General features: G+C 36.7%; 1 protein-coding gene across 3 annotated transcripts in view; it reads left to right on the top strand.

Moving 5' to 3' along the window:
- PPM1A (protein phosphatase, Mg2+/Mn2+ dependent 1A) overlaps nt 1-11,907 on the top strand; it is a 64,179-nt gene that overhangs the window by 4,754 nt on the left and 47,518 nt on the right. For 2 of the 3 annotated variants that reach the window (XM_027770421.1, XM_027770422.1), the window contains exon 1: nt 113-424. The exons of the other annotated variant lie outside the window; for it this stretch is intronic. The gene's annotated coding sequence lies outside the window, so the exon portion shown is untranslated. Of the gene's footprint in view, nt 1-112; nt 425-11,907 lie in introns of those variants that run through there. 3 annotated transcript variants of the gene reach the window in all.

Below are 11,907 nucleotides of genomic sequence, written 5' to 3'. Positions count from 1 at the left end.
ACCCTCCCGGGCGCGTCGCGCCGCCCCGCCTGTCCTGGGCTCCAACCCCGCGGGGCGGGGGCGGGGAGGTTTTCTTTGAACCTGACTTAGCCTTAGAACACCAAATTCTGCAGTTTGCTTCAGGTTTTTCAGGGGGGCAGGACTGAGAGGGAAGCTCCTTCAGACCTGAAGTCAGTGATGTCCCCAGTTCATTCATTATGAAGGTCTCGAACAAATCCATTGAAGGGAATTCTGCTGGGTTTTCTTCCTTTTAACTGTGTAAACTGGGTAAAAGTTCTTGACGTTAGAGTTTAGTTGAGGTGTGGTTCTTTTCTGCTTGTAGATTTTAAATAAACTTGGAGCCTTTTCTTGAAAGACAGCTGGCTGTGGAGAGCCTCCTACCAACCGCAGTTTTAGATACGTTTTGAAAATTTCATCACTTAAGGTATTTTTCTTCTCTCTTCTCAAGCACCACATGGTGCACATCCACAAAGGTCATACTTAAGTTGTACAAGCTGAGGAATCTACGTGCTCCCCGCACCCCCCCCCCGCGTTTCCTGCTAATTAGTATAATGAACCGAATATGTTTTACGAAGTGATCAGAAGAGTATGGGCGATACTATTTTCGCGGAATGTATAATTTTGACACTTTTGAAAGAAATTAGAAATTTACAAAATTGTTCTGGGGAAAAGGCTTCTAAAACTGCGCGTTGGGATTTGAAACAACACTTTTTAGTTGCAGAGCGCTTTAGAGTCATAGGGTTTATTGAAACAGTGTTCCGCTGAACCGTAAGTGTTCCAGACCTCTCAGGAATCCAGCGGGGCTTGGTCCCCAACTCATTTTAACTGGAACACTTCACTTGAATACTTTAATCTTTTTACATAATGTACCTTAATGTACGTTTTTTTAAGGTCTTATTTCTGGAACTTATTTTACAGATGAAAACAAACTAGTGAGATAGTGACCCGCCCTACCTCCCATTTTCTAATCTAGATGTTGCTTTTATTGATTTAATGTTCCCTTTGCCAATGAAAAGTTGAAGCACAAAGTAACATTTTTGTTTTTGTCTGATGTTATGGTTTTGTTCTTATGGATACCTTATATGTATCTGGTAAAATATTCATTGGTGTAGGGATCATTGCTTTAAACTTGGAAGTTTGCAACAATCACATTATTGTAACTATAGGGAACTGTATGTGGAAGTTGCTTAAGACATTTTTATTCAGTATTAACATTTTTATATAACTGAAGTAATTACATTATGAAAGAGACATTAGGTCTGATAACTTTTAAAATAATGTATATATTCGAGAAATAATTCAGCTTAGTGCTGGAGTCAACAAATTGCTTTTTACATGACTTGTATCTTTCCACAAATTTTGTCTTTTTGTATTTTAGTATGAAGGGCTGAACTGATGACCATACTCACTATAACCTGTTGAAGGGAACACTGCATTAGGAGGCAAGAATTGTTTATAGTCATGGCTGTGCTCCAAGATGTGTCCATAGACAAGTACTTTAACCTTTCGAGTCTCAGCTTCCAAATCAGTACAGCCAGAAGGGTACTTTATATTATTACATGTGCTGTCCAGGTATTAAATTTTTTATTTTCTTACAAACATCTGTTCAGCATACCTTTACCAAATAAATACCTGCTATGTGCCAGACACTTACATATTTCAATGTTCTAAAACCGATTTTTCTTTCTGGCTTCTTTTTTATTTAAAAGAATTTTAAGTTGAGTGTTCTTTAGGAAAGCTGTTCCTATAGATAGCCTTTGTTGGTTTTTCTGTTGGGATTGTGAAATCTAGAGAAACTTGAGAAGGAAGAGGATGGAGATTCTATGGAAGACAAAGGATGGTTGAGATTAGATTTGAAATTAGATTTGACCCTTGGTAGGTGGATATGAAGGGCATTATAAGAACACATTATGAAGGTTTTTCTGTCAGTTCAGGATCTTGATTATCTTGTAATGTTAAACCTTTGCTTGAAAATTAGTTCCCTAATAGGTCTTTTTTTGCCAAGGAAATCAACAGGACATCATTTTGTCATATGGTAAATATTGCTGAGCAGTTACTAAATACCTGTAGTCTTTGAATTTGTTAATATTACAACCAAACTTTATTATAATGGCTGATTCCTCTTTAACTATGAGTGCTTATTTACTTTATAGTAATTTTAAACTAAAAGCTGACAAATCTACAGGGAGCTTATCTTTGAAATGCTCACCCATGAGAATAGAATTAATTTTTTAAGATTAAGTCTGTGCTCATATAGAAATATTTAATCATAAAGTGATACTTTCATAATCCCCTCAAGTGACTATTTCTTACCTTGTTACTTCACTGTGAGTGGTATTGAATACTTTTCCTCAATAAAATCAGGAGACAGCCCTAAGAAAATCAACCCAAGCAGTTTTGAAAGTTAAGTAAGATGGAACAAGGCATGGTCCTTTAAGTAGAGGAATCCTGGAGGAGGAGAGACATTGCATGTCCTTCAAAAAAAAAAAAAAAATTTAATTAGGTTGCTTAATTTATGATTTCACTATTAACCGGGATATTTAACTTTTCTGATTTGAGGTTATTAGCCATCCTTATGAAAAGAAGCTTGGGTTAATCTATATTGAAATCAGAATGTTATCTATTTTTCCTTCATTCTTTCTAATGTGCTCTGTATTATACAAGTAACAATTTTATACTCCATCATGAGCCTCCAGAATGCATTTCTTGATGATTTTGACCTTTGTATGTCCTGGCTGTCTATGTGCTACCTAGATAATCTCTTTACCTAGCTTTTCTTTTGCTGAGGCAAGTAGGAGGAACTAAAGAAGGTAAATAGTTGAGGTGAGTGTCTTTGTATCTTTGAAATGTAATAGACTTTAGAATTTTTGTAAGAAACTGAGGGAAGCAGGAATTGGATATTAATGTGTATCAGTAAATTAGACTACTGATATTGTGCTTATACTATCAGAGACCCTTTAGCATTCTCTTGAGGAAATTTGTGATAAAGAAAGGAGCTGGAGTTTGTATGATTTTTAATATAGTTGAACTCCATTGACCAAGTTTCTGTAGTATTCCTATTTAGAACCTGGATCAGAAGTCATAGCGTTTTTGTGGCTGCTTTTTTTTTTTTTTGGAGAGATTTTCACTATAGGGTGCATGCGCTCACCAGACAGAGAGAGACATAGAGACAGAAAGCGAGAAATCACCCCCCAGCGGGGATGGTCATGCCACAATCCCTTCTCCATTCTCCTCTCGGGATCTTGGGCACGCACGCACATGCGCCCTGGGTGAGTTCTAAGCCATCGGGTCCGGGATGCGAACCGCGATTGACTACGTGGGAGTCCAGCGACATAGCCATTACGCTAACTGCTGGTTCCCGGTGACTGCTTTCTTAGAATTAAAAACTGAAACCGAACTTTTGGATATAGAAGAAAGTAAATAACAAAAACCATATTTTAATTTTTCACCACAACTCTCTAAAATATATAATGTTAACTTCTGCTTCCAAATAAATACATGCTCAGAAAACCCAAGCAATATGCTAAGATCAGATCTGTGTGTATAGAATAGTATTTTCAAAATATTTTTGGGTGGAATTTTCCAAATTAGATGAGCCTTATTGTTTCTAAGAAACAAAAAATATATTTTTTTTGGAGAGGCTTTTGCTACAGGGTGTGTGCACTCACCAGATATAGAGACAGAGACAGAAAGCAAGAAATCGACCCCCAGGGGGGGATGGCCATACCATGATCCCTTCTCCTCCATTCTCCTCTCAGGATCTTGGGCATTCACGCATACGCACCTAACGTAAATTTAAGCCACCAGGTCCGGGACTCGAACCACAGTCGACTACATGAGAGTTCAGTGACATAGCCATTACGCTAACTGCTGGACCCTAAGAAACGAAATTTTAAAAGCTGAATGTTAACATTTTTGATTCACAGATTCCTAGAGTTAAAAGAGTCCTTATATGTTAATGTGCACAAGTCTTCCGATGCAAGAACACTTTCTGAAATATTTAGAAAAGATGTAATAAATTAAGTTCATTTTCTCATTTCTAAAGTTTCAGAAAAAATTCTACTTTTTAAACTATTATTCAGATTGGGGAATGGAATCAGAAAAGATTCTCAAATGGTTGATCTTTAATGAAGGATCTAAGGAAGTGTTTCTTAGTAGATATAAACAATAGAGCTGAATTGAAAGCTCCATAATGAAGGTGATAAAGCTAACCCTTAAAAATTATATAAAACTGAAGTCAGTTTGAGTCCCTGTCTTGGTTAAGATACTTGATTTCTTTAAGTTTGGTTTTGTCTGTCAGATGGAAAGACCTTTCTCATAAGGTTATCTTGATGATTCAAATAAATAATTGTATAAAGCTCTTGACATAATATTTACTCTGAAGAAAGTACCAAATGATAGTTACTATTATTATTGAGCGTATGATATCTTGAAATATTTGTGGGAATAGAGACCGTGTATGAGAACATTGTTTGAGTGTAGTTTTAACAGTGACTGCGGACTCCAAACTAGAAGAGATTGAGTAGAGAATTTAGAAGAGGTTGTAAAGGGTATGGATATATAGTGCTTGCATAATTTAATAAAAGTTAGGAGATGATAGAAGAAATAAAAAGTTATGAGTAGATTTGTTTGACTGTGTGAAACTGGAAAGGAGTCATAGGTTTGGAGTTAATGATTAGGTAGGAGTAGATGGTTAAATTGTGGATTAAGAGAACAGTAATAAAGCAAAGGTGAATGTTCAGGCTAAAATGATTAGTAAGAAAGGACGGACAAGGGTTGATATTTTGAAGAGTTTACAGTTTATAGTTAGAAATGAGCAAGAAGATATTACTCCAGGAAAAGAGTAAGAGAGTAAGAAAACTAAATTATTCTGATTAAGTCAATTCTACCATTTTAAAAAATGGAGGCTTCATAAAAGGCATTAAGGCTTGATATGTGTGGGCCCTGGGTTATTTAAGGTTGAAAAATTATCTTGAAACAATTCAGGTCTTAACTAACAAGGTTACAGCATTTCAACTGGTCTCTTTCCAGTTAGCATCTAATACTGCATCCCCCTCCACCCATTCTGTAAACCATTACAGAATTCTTTGTTAAATACTATTTTTTCATGTACTTCTATCTCAGTACACTTAATTGATTCCCTTTGCCTCTAGAATGAAGTTCAAAACTCCTGGTTTTGCTTTTGACACTTCCCATGGTTGGATTGGATCTCTGAATCAGGACTAATTGTTTCAATCAGTCTGGTTCACTTGCCATCTCTGGAACATACCCTGTACTAGTCTTTCTATGGATCTTTGCTCATGCTAATTTGCAGCCCAGAATTATTTTCCCTTCTTTCTCCAGCTTTTGTGTTTTCATCGATGCTCATTTCTAATGTTTTCTCCTCTACAAGTCTTCCCTGACCACAGTGTCTCACCTATCTTTTCCATTTTGGTTTTTGTTCTAGTGTGTGTGCACTTGCCAGAGAAATACAGAGAGAGGGAAAGTGAGAAATCACTCCTCAATGGGGATTCCATGCCACAATTCCTACTCCTTGGGATTTTTGGCATGCACAGGGATGTGCACACACCTGGCATGGTTTTTAGGCGGTCAGGTTCAGGACTTGAACTGTGGTCAACCCCAACCTTTCTTTCCTTATGCTTATATAACATTATGTGTTAGTATAGTTTTTGTATACTTTAGTTGTCTTAGTTTTCATTGTGTTCAATAATTGTGAAGGGGAAAACACAATAACTTTTTATTATACTCAAAGTCTATTTCAGTGCTGTGTGGATTGTAGAACAATCAGCAGTTTGGTGGGTTGGCCTTGTGGCCTAGTGGGCAAGGGGGCTAGATCCCACATGGCTGACCATGGTTCAAGTTCTGGCCCTGGCAGCTTGAAAAAACTGTTGGTGTATGTGTTTTTATGTATGCCCCAAATCTAGACTGGACCAAGAAATGGAGGATTACTGCAGGACTGTGCACCATTGGGATTGCTTTCTATCTTTCCTTATCTATCTATGGTGAGTGCATGTGCCCCCTGGCAAATTAAAAAACAAGAGAGAAAAGGAGGGAGAGGGAAGTTTTGTAAATATTAGGCAAGATCTACCCAAGAGTTGGAGTGATTGCTGCAGGAGGAGGTGGTAGATGAGGAAGTAGTTCCGAGCTTTCCGGTAGCAGACACGTTTGACACTCTTCCTATATGTTATTTTAGTTGAACCTGTATTTATTTAAGTTTTAAGATTATACAGATCTGAATTGTGGTAAAGTCCTTACATTGGTATAAGAAGCCAAGGTTGATTACCTTTCATTTGAATTTCCTATGCTTTGGTTTTGAGGATTAACAGGACACATAATCTTGCATGTTTTTCCAGAGCATTTTACATTTGCAAATATTGTCATAAATCAGGTATCCTTTTAACCGGAGAGGAATTGTGGAATCACAGAAATTAGACAGTGTATTAGTTTAATAAAGGGAGATAACTATCAACTAATTTAATTTGAATCTAACAAAAGTCTAATATATGAATTGTCTATGTTTATATAAACCTCTAAGCTGAAAGCTTATCAAAATGTTGGGGCAATGTTGGGGCTGGCAGGTGGTGTGGTGGTTAAAGGTGCTGGAGTCCCACATTGTCAACTGCCATTCTAGTCCTGGACCAGGTGGCTTGCTTTTTTGCTTTCTTTCTCTTTCTCTTTCTCTCTATCTCTCTCTGATAAAAATTTAAAAATAATAACAACAACAAATGGAATTAAATAAATAAATAATTCTTTAACAAAAAAGGAAAGAAAGCTTATCAAAATGTTAAACTATTGGGAACCAGCAGTTAGCGTAATGGCTATGTCGCTGGACTCCCATGTAGTCGACCGTGGTTCGCGTCCCGGACCTGATGTCTTAAAACTCACGCCTGGCGTGTGTCCGTGTGTGCCCAAGATCCTGAGAGGAGAATGGAGGAGAAGGGATTGTGGCGTGACCATCCCCCCGGGGGGTGATTTCTCGCTTTCTGTTTCTATGTCTCTCTCTGTCTGGCGAGTGCACGCGCCCTATAGCAAAAACCTCTCCAAAAAAAATGTTAAACTAATTTCCAGTATTTTGAAAATACATAGTAAGATTTCCTTTATTAGATTTTTGAATGGATAATTTTATATAGTCAGTCAGTGGCTGATCAGATCTATTTATTGGTGTGTGCTGCTAATAAGCCCAGAATTATTAATTTTATTCTTTGTGTGCCTTGTTTGTTTTTCTAGCCTTGACATTAGCTAGTAGCAATGATGGTTGACATTACTGAGCACTTATGTGCCAGGGACTATTATAAGGAAATTTTAGTTGTTATCCCATTAAATCTTCACAACATCCCCTGAGATGTACTGTTTTTATCTATATCTTAACATGAGGAAATTGAAGCAAGCATGATTATTTGCCTAAAACTTCCCTGTTAGTAACAGAAACTAAATACATGTCTTTGGACTTTTCAGAATGATTATATATGTGGGTCACTGCTGTTTTATTGCTAACGCTGAAGATAAGTCAGTTGTGATGAGTTAAAAAATCTTTGTGTGGCAAGGATATGACTATAATTCCATTATACCCAGAAAGTGAGTCTTGTAATTGGAATTGGAATCTGTGGTAGCGGTATACACTAAATTTGAAAAGGACATTATCATATGTCATGTCAACTTGAGAACTTTTCACTAGGAAGAGCTATTACATTTTTTTAAAACAAAGAACCATATAATACAGTTAGTTTCACAAGCCACATACAGCGTTGTCTTATGCATCACTTTATTCGTGTTCACTATTTTGCAACTACTGACATAATTATATCATTGATCCTTTGTTCAAATAAGTTTAAAAAAATAATCTTAAAGCTACCTAATTGGATTTAAGATAGAAATTATATAGATGGAAAAAGTTGTTTGTTAATTGCCAGAGGGTGAGAGTGTGAGCGAAGGCATGTGAGCTCCCCAATGGGTGTGATCATGGTGCAGTTCCTTCTCCATTTTTCCTTCCTTTTGAGATTTGGGGCACTCACCCCAGTATCTTTCTCAAGCTGCAGGGGTCAAGGTTTGAACTATAGTTGACCATGTACCCTCAATGTTAAGGTTATTGAAAATAAAGTCCTTGAAGCAGGGACCTTATTTCATTCACTTTAAACAGTTCTCAGTAGATGACTATTTAATCTTTATGCTCTCCCAGGTTATTTTCTGATGAAAATATGACAGAAAATTAAATATGAGGCAGAAAGCATAGGTCATGTACAACCCAGTTTAAATTTAGGCCACTCTTTGTTTTCATCTATGATATGACTGTGAGGCAGGGATGTAGATAAACATCTTTTTTTTTTTTTTAGAATCATGCTGTGCGACTTAATTATATTAAACAGAATGTTATTCAAAAACTCTGTTACATGGTTTCAAAGATTAGTTACCACTTCTGAATGTTTTGGATTCTTAGCACTGCTTCCATTTTCTTTAGAATAATAGAAAATTGCGTCTAACTTGGTATTATGCCTAACAGAAGATGCAGCTTTCTTTCTTTTGTTACTATAATTCAGAAGTGAAAATATTAATGATAAAAGATAAGCGAATGTGGCTGTGTAGTTTGGGTTCTATTTTTGTATTCCAGAAAAATCTTGAAGTTACCAGGCTTCAGAAATCATTTTTTGCAATATGCCATCATACTTCATAAAGTTAAATAGACACTAAATAAAATTTTCACTTTTTGTAAAGCAGTAGAATGTTATCCTTCCTGAGAGCCTATGAGGCTACTGGGGCCAATCTTAGAAGTGGCAGCTTTTGTTCTGTGGTCAGCCCACAGCTCGCCCTGTGTTAGTCTGTATCTGCCATCTTTATTTTCCGTCTGGACAAATGCTTCCTGATACGATAAGCAACTGCTTTGACAACTAGTCAGCCTATAGTGTGTTCTTTACTGGTTTCCTACAGTCAGCATAAGGAGGTCTTTAAGTGCAAATGTGATTAATTGTTTTAGATAGTAAAACTCCAAGACTAAGTTAACAGTGTTTTTGTGCAAACTATATGGAAAGTGTATTTCTAGTCTCCCAGAAATTATTCCTTTTTGTGCCAAAATTACCTTATACCTTTCTTCTCATGTAGAAAAGACTTTTTAAAAAATTATGGCATTTGTGAATGTCAAATGAATGAGCAGATGAATAAACAAATAGCTTAGGAAAAATGTCTGGGGTCTAACCTCTAGTCATATCTTTCTCTTTTATCTCCTTCAGTATATCTTATATGGCATTTTTCCATAATGGAAGTGTGTATCTAATGATGTTGCTAACTTTTTAAAAGTTACTGATGAATAATAATCTGAAAAATCAAGTTTTTGATTGTCAAGTGCATATTTACTTTAGTATAGAATATTTTCATATCACAAATACATTATGGTATTTGCATAGTTATAAAAATAATAAAACCATGTATTCTATAGAATTAACAAGGTGGAAGTGGTAGGATATTGGTCAACTTCCTGCCTAGAAGAGAATCATTAACTGTTAATAAAGGAGGAGTCAATATTATGGCTGTCATTTATTTGCCCCACTTAATTTATCTATTCATCAGGGTCATTATGTGCTAAATACTATGAACAAAGGAGTCACAATCCCTTCCCTCATGGATCTTAAAATATAAAGTGAGAAGTATTTCATAGGATAAGTACTATAATAAGGGAAATATAGGCATGTGTTGCTTAAAAGGCTAGGAAGCAATTTGAGAAATGTGTCAATTTGAGAAATGTGTCATTAGGTGATTTCGTGGTTGTGTGAACATTATGGAGTATATTTACATAAACCCAGATGGCATAGCCTAGAAATACCTACAATGGTATATAACCTTACAGGATCACTTATATATGTGATCTATAATTGACAGAAACGTTATGCAGAACATGATTGTATAGGATTCTGTGAATTTGCAAATAATTAATGGTAGATCTTTTTCCTGATACAAAGAACTAAGTACTAATGACAGGGACTCGAGAAGGTCATGTTAGCTATGTCATTTGAGGTGTGGCTATTCAAGTATGAGAGGTAGTTGGTTGTGCCTTTTTTTTTTTTTTTTTAAAGACAGGGTTATGCTGTGTCATGATCCCCTTGTCAGGCGTGTGCCACCATTTCTGGCCTTTTAGGGTTGGGTTGGTTGGGAATCAAACCTGGACCTCCCATGTGGCCTTGGCATGCCTAGCAGTAATGTTTACCAGCTTGTGCTACTTCAACTATATATTTAAAAATTTTTTTAAAATTACTGTAGGGCATACATGCTTGTCGGACAGAGAAAAAAATCTCTCCCCAGAAGAGATGGCCGTGCTGCAGTCCCTTCTCCATTCTCCACTTAGGATTCTGGAAACACACGCACACATGCCTGGTGTGTTTTTCAAGCTGCTGGGTCCAGGGTCTAGGACTCAAACTGCAAAGTTGGCCATGTGGGATACATCTGCCTTCACACCGCTGGCTGATCTAGGATACATACATTTCTTTTTAAAAAAAAGCTATTAAATAGAAAGAACTTTCACTGCAATTTTTTTTCTTCTCCCCAGCACCTATCACTCCACCCACAAAACATCTCGTAGCATAATTATGGACCCAGTAAATGATTCTAGTTTTTATTGTTGTTGTTTATTGGTACCTCACCAGAGAGAGAAAAGCACCCCCCTTAGTGGGTGTGATTACACCTCAATCCTTTTTCCTCCATCTTTCAGGATTTGGGGCGCACACATGTTCCTAGTTTGTTTTTCAGGTTGGTGGGGCCAGGATTCAAACTGTGGTCAGCCATGTAGGATGCGGTTCCCAATATGTCATGATTAACCACTGCTCAACAATGCCATTCCTGATTCTGTCTTAAAGAATATTAGCTTGTATTGAGAGAGATTTGTCAGAGATAAATGTTTTCATCATTTTTTTCCATTAGCGATGTTTTTTATGTGTGCCATATTTAGAATCCCCACATATTTTGTATGTGAATGAACAATTTATCATCTTAAATTATGTTTCTCTCTTTTTAAACTCTGATGTACAAGATAATCTGCAGACATGTACAAATGCTCTATGTGAGGGGTTTTGTTTCTTTTAAACCAAAGAATAAAGGGCAAATTGGCTCAGGAAATCAGTTGTTTTCTGGGTCAGTCTTAATCTGAATCCTGAAGTATGAGGGATTATAAAATAGCAAACTATGAATTGAATCTGTAGATAAGTTATCCAGAACTGATAAATTTGAAATACTTAACAGATGAGGCAAATTGTAAATAAAAGAACCTGTCTTAGAAAACTTTATAACCCAGGGAACCAGCAGTTAGCATAATGGCTATGTCGCTGGACTCCCACGTAGTCGACCGTGGTTCGCGTCCCGGACCTGGTGTCTTAAAACTCATGCCGGGCGTGTGTGCGTGCGTGCCCAAGATCCCGAGAGGAGAATGGAGGAGAAGGGATTGCGGCGTGACCATCCCCTCTGGCAGGTGATTTCTCGCTTTCTGTCTCTCTGTCTCTCTCTGTCTGTCTGGTGAGCGCACGTGCCCTATAGCAAAAAAAAAAAAAAAAACTCTCCAGAAAAAAAACAAAGAAACAAAAAAACTTTATAATCCAAATAGTTTTATCCCATCTAAATCTATTCAATATTTTGCTTGTATTGTAATTGTTAGCAAAACTGTATCATTATCTAATTTTTATGATCATCAGAGCTCTCCAACTAAATTTAGTTGAGATGTTTTTGAGGCAATTATATACTTAAAATTTTTACTTAAAAAATTGTACAATATATATCTTTATAGAAGTTTAAGAAGACTACGTTGTGATAGCTAATTCAGATGTCTAGAATGTCTAGAAGATGTTGATACCTTAAAAATTGTGGACTGTCGGGAACCAGCAGTTAGCGTAATGGCTATGTTGCTGGACTTCCATGTAGGCGCACGGGGTTCGC

This window comes from Tupaia chinensis, unplaced genomic scaffold (assembly GCF_000334495.1).
Source record: "Tupaia chinensis unplaced genomic scaffold, TupChi_1.0 Scaffold000133_1, whole genome shotgun sequence".
Classification (NCBI taxonomy): domain Eukaryota; kingdom Metazoa; phylum Chordata; class Mammalia; order Scandentia; family Tupaiidae; genus Tupaia; species Tupaia belangeri.
Note: the sequence above shows the minus strand (reverse complement) of the source record. Positions and strands in the feature narration are given on the sequence as shown.